The sequence below is a fragment of the Vicugna pacos genome, unplaced genomic scaffold, assembly GCF_048564905.1.
Source record: "Vicugna pacos unplaced genomic scaffold, VicPac4 scaffold_16, whole genome shotgun sequence".
NCBI lineage: Eukaryota > Metazoa > Chordata > Mammalia > Artiodactyla > Camelidae > Vicugna > Vicugna pacos.
The window spans coordinates 1,267,002-1,278,286 of record NW_027328737.1 but is presented as its reverse complement, the minus strand read 5'-3'; the positions used below and the strand labels follow the sequence as shown (position 1 = coordinate 1,278,286).

Here is an 11,285-nt window from a genome sequence, read left to right as displayed (position 1 = left end):
ATGAATGAGAAGTAAACACTGGCTGAATGTTTCACTTGAGTTGCTAGGAGACCAGTCGATTGTGATGTCACAGCTTCTCAAGTTGAGAACCATTGTGATGGCCTTGCAGTTTATCTGTGCTGGCCCGCCAAAGCAGCATTTGAAGCTGCAGTGCTCAAAATTATGCAGATTAGAAATGTAGTTGTAGAAAATGTTATTTGAGATGGCACATGTTTCTACAGAAATTCAAGTTTTGTCTCCTAAATATGGACCAACTGCTTCAGGAATGTACAGTAGATCTCTATTGTGTGATCAAACATTCTCTGGGGACTTGGACTTGAGGTCTACGAGTGAGGAAAATGTTTTTCAGACTTTGTCTGAAGAATCCCTGATAAAAAGGCCATGTTACAAACATTGTGTCTCTGAACCAGATGAAGATAATGATTTTCGTTCTCTGACATATCCAAGAATACTCCGGAAAATGGCTGGGAATGACCAATTTAAATCCATCTGTTGGGATGATAATGGAACTTCCATAGTGATGGATGAAGATGCCTTTATGAAGGAAGTTTTGGAAAGAAAGTCTCCTTTCAGAATATTTGAACCTGGAAGTAAGAAAGTTTAGTTAGAGAGCTTAACCTTTATGGATTCAGTAAAGAGCAGCAGAATTTTCGAAGATCTGCTTTTCTAGCTGACTTTCAGGCAGAAGAAAAAGTAGTCTCTGTTTTAAGCAAGGTATTATGAAATTTTAGTTACCACTTGGTAACTTATATATAAAATTTTATTTTGTACATCAATCTATGGTAATATATATGTAAAACAAGATTTTGAAAAATGTACAAAACTATTAAAACTAAAATACTTTATTTTTCAAAAAAATGAGGACAATGTCTTATGTAGTCAAGATTATGAGAAATTTGCTTACAACTATGAATCTTACCACAAATTTAAATAAACGTATTAAAACTGCTTTTAAAAAGTGGCATTCACCGTTACTGCAAATGCTAACTTCATAAATTTGATGACTATACTATTTAAAAGGTATTTTCCAAATAAGGAACTTCAAAATATCGTCAGCAATGTTCATATTTTGATGATAATATCTTTGCATAGTAAACGTGAATTCTGAGGTTTTATAGGTTAGGCTTATTGTAGTCTTGTATTTCAGTTTAAAATATTACTAAAATCTTTCTCCTTTGGTTGTAGCATCAGTTCTATCATAATCCAAATTTTAAACTAGGCTGTCCCCTGATTTCAGTGAGTATAAAAGGAATAGTTGGGATTAAAAATGCCTCTCTGGTGGCTTCATTGGCTGAAGATTTCAAAAAGAAGCACTTAAAGCAGGGGGTAATGTGGACACTCATAATTCAGATTTTGTGGCTGACAATAGAGGAGAAAGTGTATTTTTACCTTCTGCAAATTTAAACATGATTCTAATAAGAAAGCCCTCTACTAGCGACATAAATGGTGATACGAATACCCTGATCAGAGGTGATTTTTCTCCTCTTTGATCAATGTCATTTAGACATCCAGACCAAATTGCAATGGATCAACGTGCTATTTTAAATCACTTGACCACTATCCACGGGCACTCTCAAAGCAGCTACAATGAAGCAAATGGCCGTGTTGTGAACTTCATTACAACTACAACTTCTAATTCTCAGTACAGCACCTTATCTCCCATACAGTGCAATTATTTTGGACTGATGGAGGAACCTCCTACTTTTCCAAATGGATATCACAACATATCTCGCAATGAAGGTCGTTTTTCTAAACTTCAACCAGGTATCAACCCACGGTTTCCAGTGCCAGAGATAGCCAATACATCAGCTACTTCTTTTTCAAGGCCAAATCATCAGCCATCTTCAGCTTATGAACGTCATCCTTATTACAACTGATCTACCAGAGGACTACCAGATTATGCAGGATAACAAAGATTAAAATTGATGTTGGCAAATGTCGACAAATATCTGCAATATTCTTATTTGAACAATAAACATAGATGTGTACCTGTATTTTCCTTATATTTTTTAAGTAGACTTAAGTGTTAAATGGGAGATTAAGTTACCATTTAAAGAAAAAAAGAGATATTTGGTTCATATGATCATTTGATGGAAAAATATGGGAGTAAATTTAAATAATTTCTTGTAAGGAAGAAGAGAAAATGGAAGATTTTGGGAAAAGACTAAAACATGGAGAGAGGGAAAAGTACTAATTGGTTTCTGGTTCATATTGGAAAGTATCAAAAGTGATAAGTTAGGATAAGTTGGAACAGGAGATAAATGACGGAACTGGCCCAGGGATCCTGGTCTCGATTATGTCATACCTGGAATCATAAAGGTCACATGATGTAGTCTCAGATGGCACATTCATCATGTGGTAGAATTTAAGAAGCAATTTTATCTATGGTGTTCTTTGTGCTGTTCTCAAAGCATTCCAATTGGTGCTTTCATTTCCTGCCCTCAAGTGTCTACACTATATCTTCTAGTCAATACTTTATGTTGCTTTTATGTTCCAGCCAAATACAAGCTTAAGTCCTCAGGGTGGCACTATACGCCTTTCTATATCTAACCCCAGAAACTCAACTTAGTTTTGTTATTTCTTTATAAATTTGGCATCTGAGTACCTTGGCATATCTTAATGTTTCACTGTATCTGGAGATATATCCAGGCAAATGCTTGTCAACTATGTTAGCTGCAACCTCACCACTTTTTCTTCAGCTCATCATTGAGCTTAGAGTGTTCTCATTTTACCTACTTAGACTTTCCCAGTCTCAGCACAGAAGCCACCTCCTCCAGATGTTTTCTGTCTATCCCCCCTTCCTTGTCTAACTTGGATACCGGCACAGAAAGCACAGCACATGCCACAGAATGCGTTTTATTATTTAGTGAATGAAAAATACATGTTGACTTTAAGCAAAATCTACTTTCCTGAAACAACAAAACTCTCATGGTTTTCAAACTATTTCGTTATGTTCTTTACTCTTCACCACAAACTAGCTCTTTTCATAGCCCAAGGACTAGTCACTCAAGAGAGTAAGTGGATGTTGGTACAGGAGACAAAGTATTATTTTCTTCTTCATTCATACCTCCAGAAACCAAAAGCACTAAATTCCCATTTGCTGCATTTTTTCCTGTCTCTTCATCACCCACCCACCCCAAAATTGCTGATTCTCTTCCCCATGTGAATAACTATACTGACTTCTAATAAATTTACTTCTTAGAATCAGAGCTTTGTCCAGAAGAGGTAGTGCCATTGCAAACATTTAATGTAGGTTCATACACCCCACAGAAATTGTGCCCCTTCTAACCTTCACACAGTAAGTATCTAAGTGGTACTTGCCCGTTGGTTGGGGTGGTCATATTCAGTTACCAAATTGCAATCTAAAATGTGTGGACTCAAAGGAGGTGAGAGTGGTGGAATTAAAAATTTGTTCAACTGCAAGAATACCAAATTTCTGCAGATATTAAGAAATATAAAATATTCACGGAAGGCTTTGTCTATTTCCCATTAAATTATAATAAAAGTGAAGCATTTTCAGAATGTGAAATGCTGGAAAACTTTTAGGCAGGGTCAAGGAGCCTAAGGCTTCTGCTCACAATCATGCAGCAAGTGTCATCTGATAAGACTGAAATGGCAAGTTTGAGTCCTGAAAATGTGTCACCAGTTGTGAAGAAAGCCTTTGATAATCTGGAGATTATCAAATGAGCCAGGGTATGTTCTAGCAACATGCAACCATTATGACCTTTACCAAGAGAATAAAAAGGCCCACTTGCAGCAGGAGAACTGTGTCTGCACATCACTGGTTGTTCTTACAACAGAAACATCAAGCTTTTAAATTTGTCAGCTCAGCTCAGATGGTGGCTATGTTTTTTTTGCATTAGCAGTCTGGGCTTCAGATGGGCTTGTTCGGCAGCTAGTTTCCAGCTCTCTTGTCAGACAGTGGGTCTTAGCGTGATCATCATAACAAGGATCTATACTGATAAGTCAAAATCTACAGTTTACTTTCAAAATTAGAAATTCTAAAGAAGAATATTGTTTGTCCATCTGTAGTTGTCTACCTGTGAAAATCTAGACTATTGGCAAATGTACAAAATTTGGGTGGTGCTGTGAAAACTATTCTCTGCGCTGTGCCCACTGAATACTTCCCACTAATAACTACAAATCTGTCTACCATTTTGTGTGTGTATGAAGATGGTTTGTTAAGAAGTAACTAAGTTTTTTTAGTTGAGTCATCAGTGAATTATTCTTCTGCATCTGGCAGAATCTCTGTGAATTAAGAGTTTCACTGAGCCACCAGGTTTTCTTCCGATCAGGGAGTGGTAGTTTAAATTTCTCCCAGTATACTAATTGTTAACTGTTCATTGAATCCAGAGCTGATCCTAAGGTCAAGCCACTGAACCCTTGAATTGGACTGAGACAGTTCACAGAGCCCAGCACAGACTGTGTCTTATTTTTAATTTAAGCTTATGTCTAATTTTTTTTAATTCTAATTTTTGACATAACTTATTTTGGTTTTGAACACCCCGTGACAAATTTATAGAGGCTGAACTACTGACTTATTCCAGTTTACCTAGAAATAGAAATAACCTTTCTTTCCTTGGACTACCTGGAATAGAGTGAGCATAGTCATCATTTTGAAAGCAGTACTCAGTGCTAATAATGCAGAACCATTACACTTATTTGCCCAGCAATTGAGCTAGAATGTTTGTTGTGGATCTCAGGGATTATTCTCACATACCCTAATGCAACCATGAGAAAACACCACATTGTTATCCAAAATCAAGTCTTTGTCAGTATTGCATTCCTATTGCATAAAAGTTAAGAATTGTAGGAGTTCTGAGATTTTATTATACTGAGATTTTTAGCAACCTAGCATGTTCATTTTTTACCTATGCTGTCGGGGAGATGAGACCATAGGTCACAAACAGTGAACCTAATCACTCACAACAAGAGCAGCCAGTTTTAAATTTGTATCCATTCCCTAAACTCAGATGAATACACAGAATGAAATTTTGTCGCCTACAGAAGCAGTAGGCTTTTAACATGTAGAAAGATAAAGGCATGGTAAAACACTAAATTTATAAGTATCTTTATGTAAAATATTTTAGAATCACTTATTTATTACTATCTTTACCTATGATAAGTATATCATGACTCAAGATTACTTGCTGCAAAAACAATCATGAGAAATTTCATGGGAAAAATTACCATTGATTTTCCATTTTTTCTTCCGCTTTTATTGAGATATAATTGTCATAAAACATTGTGTGAGTTTAGGTGCACAAGATATTGATTTGATTTACAAGTATCTTGAAATTAATATCAAGGCAACTTTAGGGAGAATTCATTATATCATTTAGATACAATATAAAAGAAATACTATTTGTCTATTGGTCGTGATGAGGAACCTCATTGTATACTCTCTTAACAACATTCATATAGAACATAAAGCAGTATTTATTGTAATTTTCATGTTACTACGGACATCCCTAAAACACGTTTATTTTACGGCTGTAGATTTGTAGCTCTTGAATGCATTAATAAATTCTCTTTCCCAAACCCTGCCTCTGTTAACTACAAATCTAATTATTTTCTATCAGTATGTTTGTCTTTGAAATGTACTTTAATCTATAACACTCTGTTAGTTTCTCTTACACAACATACCCTTTGCTATTTTTAATATATTTCAAACTGATCACCAGAATATATCTAGTTATGATATGTTGCTATTTAAAGATATTTCATAGTCATTGACTATTCCCCATACAGTACATTTCTTGCCCCTGACTCATTTAATTTGCAACTACAAAATTTTCTCTCTTCATTTTCTTCAGCTTTACTTTTTCCTCACCCCATTTCCCTCCGTCTTGTGAACAACCTGTTTCTTTCTATATCTATAACTCCTTTTCTGTGTTGTTTTGTTCATTTGTTTAAAATTACAAATATGAGTAAAATCATTCAGCATTTGTCATTTTCATTCTGAGATATTTCACTTAGCATATACCGTCTTTGTCTACCCATTTCTTGCAAATGACAAGAAATTATTCTTTTTATACCTGAGTAATTACCCATTGTAATTTTATGTGTGTGTGTGCCTATATATATATATATATATATATATATATATATATATATATATGCACAAACACATAGGGCATATATATACATTGTGTGTATATATATATATAAATATAGATAAATCTGTAGTTAATATTTGTGGATATATATACTATAAACACACATCTTCTTTATCCATCATTTATTGATGAGCAATTAATCTGCTTCTATATCCTGTCTATTGTGAATATTGCTGCAGTGAGTATAGGGTTGAAATTATATTTACTAATTAGTGTTTTTATTTTCTTGAAATAAGTATCCAGGTATAGACATGTTGGATTATATTTCATTTTTAATTTTTAGATAAGGTTCCACGTTGTTTTCCACAGTGGCAGCACATATTTACATTCACTCCAGTAGTGCATCAGGGTTGTTTGTCATACATCCTCACCAACACTTATGTTTGTTATCTTTTTGATAATAGTCATCTGACAGGAGTGACATAAGCTCTCATTGTGTTTTGGTCATGCATTTTTCTGATGGTTAGTGATTTTGATCTGTTTCATGTGCCTGTTGGTAACATTTCCCCCATTGTATATTCATTTTTTGTAATGGGCCAAATGACAATAACTGTCTGATTTCATTTTCAGGCATTCTTTGTGTTCCATTATTCTGTTTGTTCTGTGCCACTACCATATTTTCTTTCTTACTGTAGATTTGTATTATAGTTTAAAATCAGGGACAGTGATAATTCCCATTTGTTCTTTCTCAAAGTTGTTTGTGTTTTTAGTTTGTTTGTATTCTTTACTTCTTTTTTTTCAGTGATTTCAACTCATTTGTGTTTACATGTAAATTTTAGAATTATTTTCTGTAAGTGTCTGAAAATGCCCTTGGTATTTCGATAGGCACTGAATTTAATTTGTGAATATTCTTGGCTAATACTGTCATTTAAACATTTTTTTCCTCATCTATGAACACAGAATATCCTTTCATGTGTTTGCATTATCTTCAATTTCTGTTATAAATATTTTATAGTGTTCTGAGTACAGGTCTTTTACCTCCTTGGCTGGATAAATTTTTGATTTTTCTTTGGTATTGCAAGTGTAAATGAGGCAGTTCCGTCACTTTCTCTATCTGTTAGCTTGTTGTTAGTGTGTAGAAATGCAAGATTTCTGTATGTTAATTTTACATTCTGAAATTTTACCAAATGCATTGATAAGACCTAGTAGTTTCATGGCATCATTTTTAGGATTTCTGTTTAATGTATGTCATCTGCAAACAGATTCTTTTACTCCTTTTCTGAAATAGCTATATTTTATTTACTTTTATTTTGGATAGCTATGGCTAGAATTTCCATTACTAGACTGAATAATAGAAGTAAGAATGAGCATTCTTGTCTTCTTCCAGCTCTTATTGGAGAGGATTTCAGCTTTTAATCAGTGAGTGTCATGTTAGCTGAGCTTTTGTCATATATGACCTTAACTGTGTTGAGGTATGTTTCCTCATGCCCACTTTGAGGAGAAATATATTCATAAATAGATACTGAATTTGTCAAAATACTTAATGACTCTATTGAGGTGTCCATATAAATTTTATTCTTCAATTTGTTAGTGTGGTGCATCTGATTAATTTGTGGGTATTGAATCACTTTTGCATCCATGGAATAAAATGAACTTAAACATAATGTATAACCCTCTTAATGTACTGTTTGATTTGCTAATATTTTAGTGATGATTTTCACATCTATGCTTATCATTACTATTTAACCTGTAATTTTTTGAGGTATTTGTTCCAGTTTTAGTTGTAGTGTGATACAGAAATATCGGGTAGGAAGCCTCCCTTCCTCTCGAAATTTTTGGAATTCTCTGAGAAGTATAGGTGATTGTTCTTTAAATGTTTGCAGAAATCACCTGTGAAGCTGTCAAGGCCTGGAATTTTGTTTCTTGGGAGATTTTGTTTAATTAGATATTCAATTTCATAAGTGATAATCTGTTCATATTTTCTTACTCATGCCATTCTGGAGATTAGCTCTTTCTAAGAAATTGTCCATTTCTCCTAGGGTTTTCATTTTATTGGCATATAATTTGCTGTATCGTCTTATGATGCTCTGTATTTCTATGATATAAGTTGTAACTTCTCATTTATTTCTCAGTTTATTAATCTGTACTCTCTTTTTTGCTCATGTGTCTGGTTAAAGTCTAACAACTATATTTATCTTTCAAAAGCCATTATTAATTTGATTAAATGTTTCTATATTTAATCTTTATTTTATTTAATTATGTCCTGTCCTTTCACCTGTCTTTCCTTTACTAACATGTTTGTTTTAAATTTTGGTAAAACTTTTGTTTGTAAGAATATAAGATTGAGATGTTTCTTATTTGTATAAGTGGGATTATTTTGCTGTAAGCATCCCTATTAATACTGTTTTTGTTATACCCCATGGATTTTGTTTCTGTTGTCATTTGTCTTTATATATTTTTTCTTTGATTTATACAGCAATCCATTTGTTGCTAATATTGTATGATTTATCTTCCATACTTTAGTATTTTTCTCAGGTTTTTCCCTTTAGTAAATTTCTATTCTCACAGAATCCATAAGTTTCTTCACAAAACAAAGAGAAAATAATAAAATTTATACATACATCTGAAACACCCAAATTTTCTAAAATTATTTTAAAAAATGAACAAAGATGTGGTTATTACCCTCCCTGATTTTATAACATACTACAAAGCTACAGTAATCAATACATTAAAATATGGCACTTAAAGAAACACATAAATCAATGGAACAAAATAAAGAGTCCAAAAATTAACCCACACACATATGGTCAATTAGTTTACAATGATGGATGCAAGTGTACACAATGGAAAAAAAGCAGTCTCTTCAACAAGTAGCTCTGAGAAATCTTGACAGTATATGAAAAAGGAAGATGGAAGAGCACTTCCTTCCACAGTATACAAAATGAGATAACAATGGATTAATTTCCTAAATGTAAAGCCCGAAACTATACAATTTCTGACTAAGAACAGGAGCAGAACTGACTTTGAGATAAATCATAGCAATGTGTATTTTTGTTCTGTCTCCAAATTAAAAAAAAATGAAAACCAACAATTACAGTTTTTAGTTTACTGAGGAAAAAAATAGATGTACTATGTGATATAGGGAATTTACTTCTTGTATAAATGTGAAGTGAAAACCTTTTGCAAAGCAAAGGAAACCTTCAGCAAGACATATGATAAAAGACAGAATAGAAGGAAAAATTTCAGATAATGAGAACAACAAGATGTCAATATCCGTAATATATGTATAGCATATTAGACTCACTATTTATCAATCAAAGACCCCAACTTGAAAACAGTTGAAGAATCTTCATGGAAACTTTTCAAAAATAGACATGTGGATGATTTTCATGCACATATAAGTATACGTAACATTGCTATTCATTAGGAAAACATAAATCAAAACCAGAATGGAATATAATCTCACAGCAACCAAAATGGCTATTAACAAATAGTCTACCAATGATAAAAATTAATAAGAATTTGATAAGAGAGAACCCAGGTACACTGTTGGTGGAAATATAAATTGATGTATCCACTAGTATAAAAATGTGGACAGTGCTCAGAAAACTAGTAATAGAATCATAATATGTTGCAGCAATTCCTCTTTTTGGTATAAATCTGAAATAAATGAAAACATTAACTTAAAGGATATATTACCCCCAAAGTTCTTAACATCATCATTTATAGCAGCCAAGGATAGAAGCACAAATCAACTGCACATCAACAGATGATTGGCTGAAGTAGATGTTAGACATAGATAACATAATATATACTTAGTCATTGTAAATTAAAAAATAAAATTCCGCCATTTGGAACAATGTGAATGGACCCAGAAAGTGTTGCACATAGGAAAATAAGTCATACAGAGAAAAACAATCTACATTGTAACTTAAATGAGGAAAATAAAGATAAAAGAGAAATAATCATAAAAAAACAGAAACAGAATCACTTATATATGTGTACTTTACCAAGTAGTGGTTTCCTGTGGAGAAAGGGAAAAAGGATGGAGAAGACAGAAACGTGCAAGCTACTACTAATAAATTAGAGAACCAACAGGGCTATATTTAGAGCATAGAGAAATATTTTAATAATTTAATTGATTTTAAAGAGATTATATAGATATATTTTAGTAAAATGTGCATGTAAGTGGGAAAAATATTGAAGAAAATAACCCAGTAAAATCAAATTATTTTGCAGTACTATGACATTAAGGGAGGTGATTTGTTCACTTTATTTTGTGTTCTTATAATGTCCTTAGTAGAATTTAAGCTTTTAATTGAAAAAGTATATACTTTTAAAAGTGACATGTTTAAACTATTTTTGTCTTTCCCCTTACATCTACAGTCATTAAAACTTTCAAATCTCAATAAAAATAAATACAACACAAAACAATACTACAGAACGCATGTGAAAAGGTGAAGTTTGGTGTAATAAAACACTCAAAGAGGCTGAACTGAGGGAAGAGCAGATTTGATGTCTGCAACCAAGGCCCCATGACTAAGATATCTGAGTCCACAAGTTCAGAGGACCCAGTAGAAACAGGGTCTCAGTGGTTCACACAGCTTCGGCCTCCAACTGCACCAGTACTTATGGTCACAGGTAACTAGGAGGGAGCCACAAAGGAGACAGAAATTCCATCTTTCAGACCCTCAGACATTCATGACACTGTCCCTACTCCCCATTCACAGTGGTGGAGACAAGTTACATTGCAAAACTGGACATGGCAAAGACACTTGCCCGATTCCAAATACCAACCTGTCTTTACACCTTTCCTCATTGTGCTCACTGAATCTCAAGGGATATCAAATAAAAGGAAGGTTTCGCCTCCCAGTGACAACAGTGGCATTAACTACCAGAGAAGTGTAAGAAGTGACAATGAAAGCACATCTTTTATCCAGACAGTAGTGTCTGGAAAGTGCCATTTTGAAATATTATCAGAAGTAGCTCACGTAAGTAAAACCAAAAGTTGTGCCATATTGCAAACTACCAGAAACAAAAACACGGACTCCAACTCCAAATCTGTTATTTAGTGTCATCAGAGCAATAATTTACCAAGATCATGACCAATCACAGTTACATTTTAAGGCACACACAATCACTGAAAGACACACACATACAATGACACAGACACAGACAAACACGCACACGCACCTGAACACACACACACACACACACACACACACA

At 33.5% G+C, this 11,285-nt stretch overlaps 1 long non-coding RNA gene across 1 annotated transcript; it reads left to right on the top strand.

Annotated features, from left to right (window-relative positions):
• The first annotated feature begins 454 nt into the window (after positions 1–454).
• LOC140692712 (uncharacterized) lies at positions 455–1,994 on the top strand. The gene is made up of 2 exons (XR_012068285.1): positions 455–714; positions 1,668–1,994. It is a non-coding gene; the product is annotated as an uncharacterized lncRNA (long non-coding RNA).
• The last annotated feature ends 9,291 nt before the right edge of the window (positions 1,995–11,285 follow it).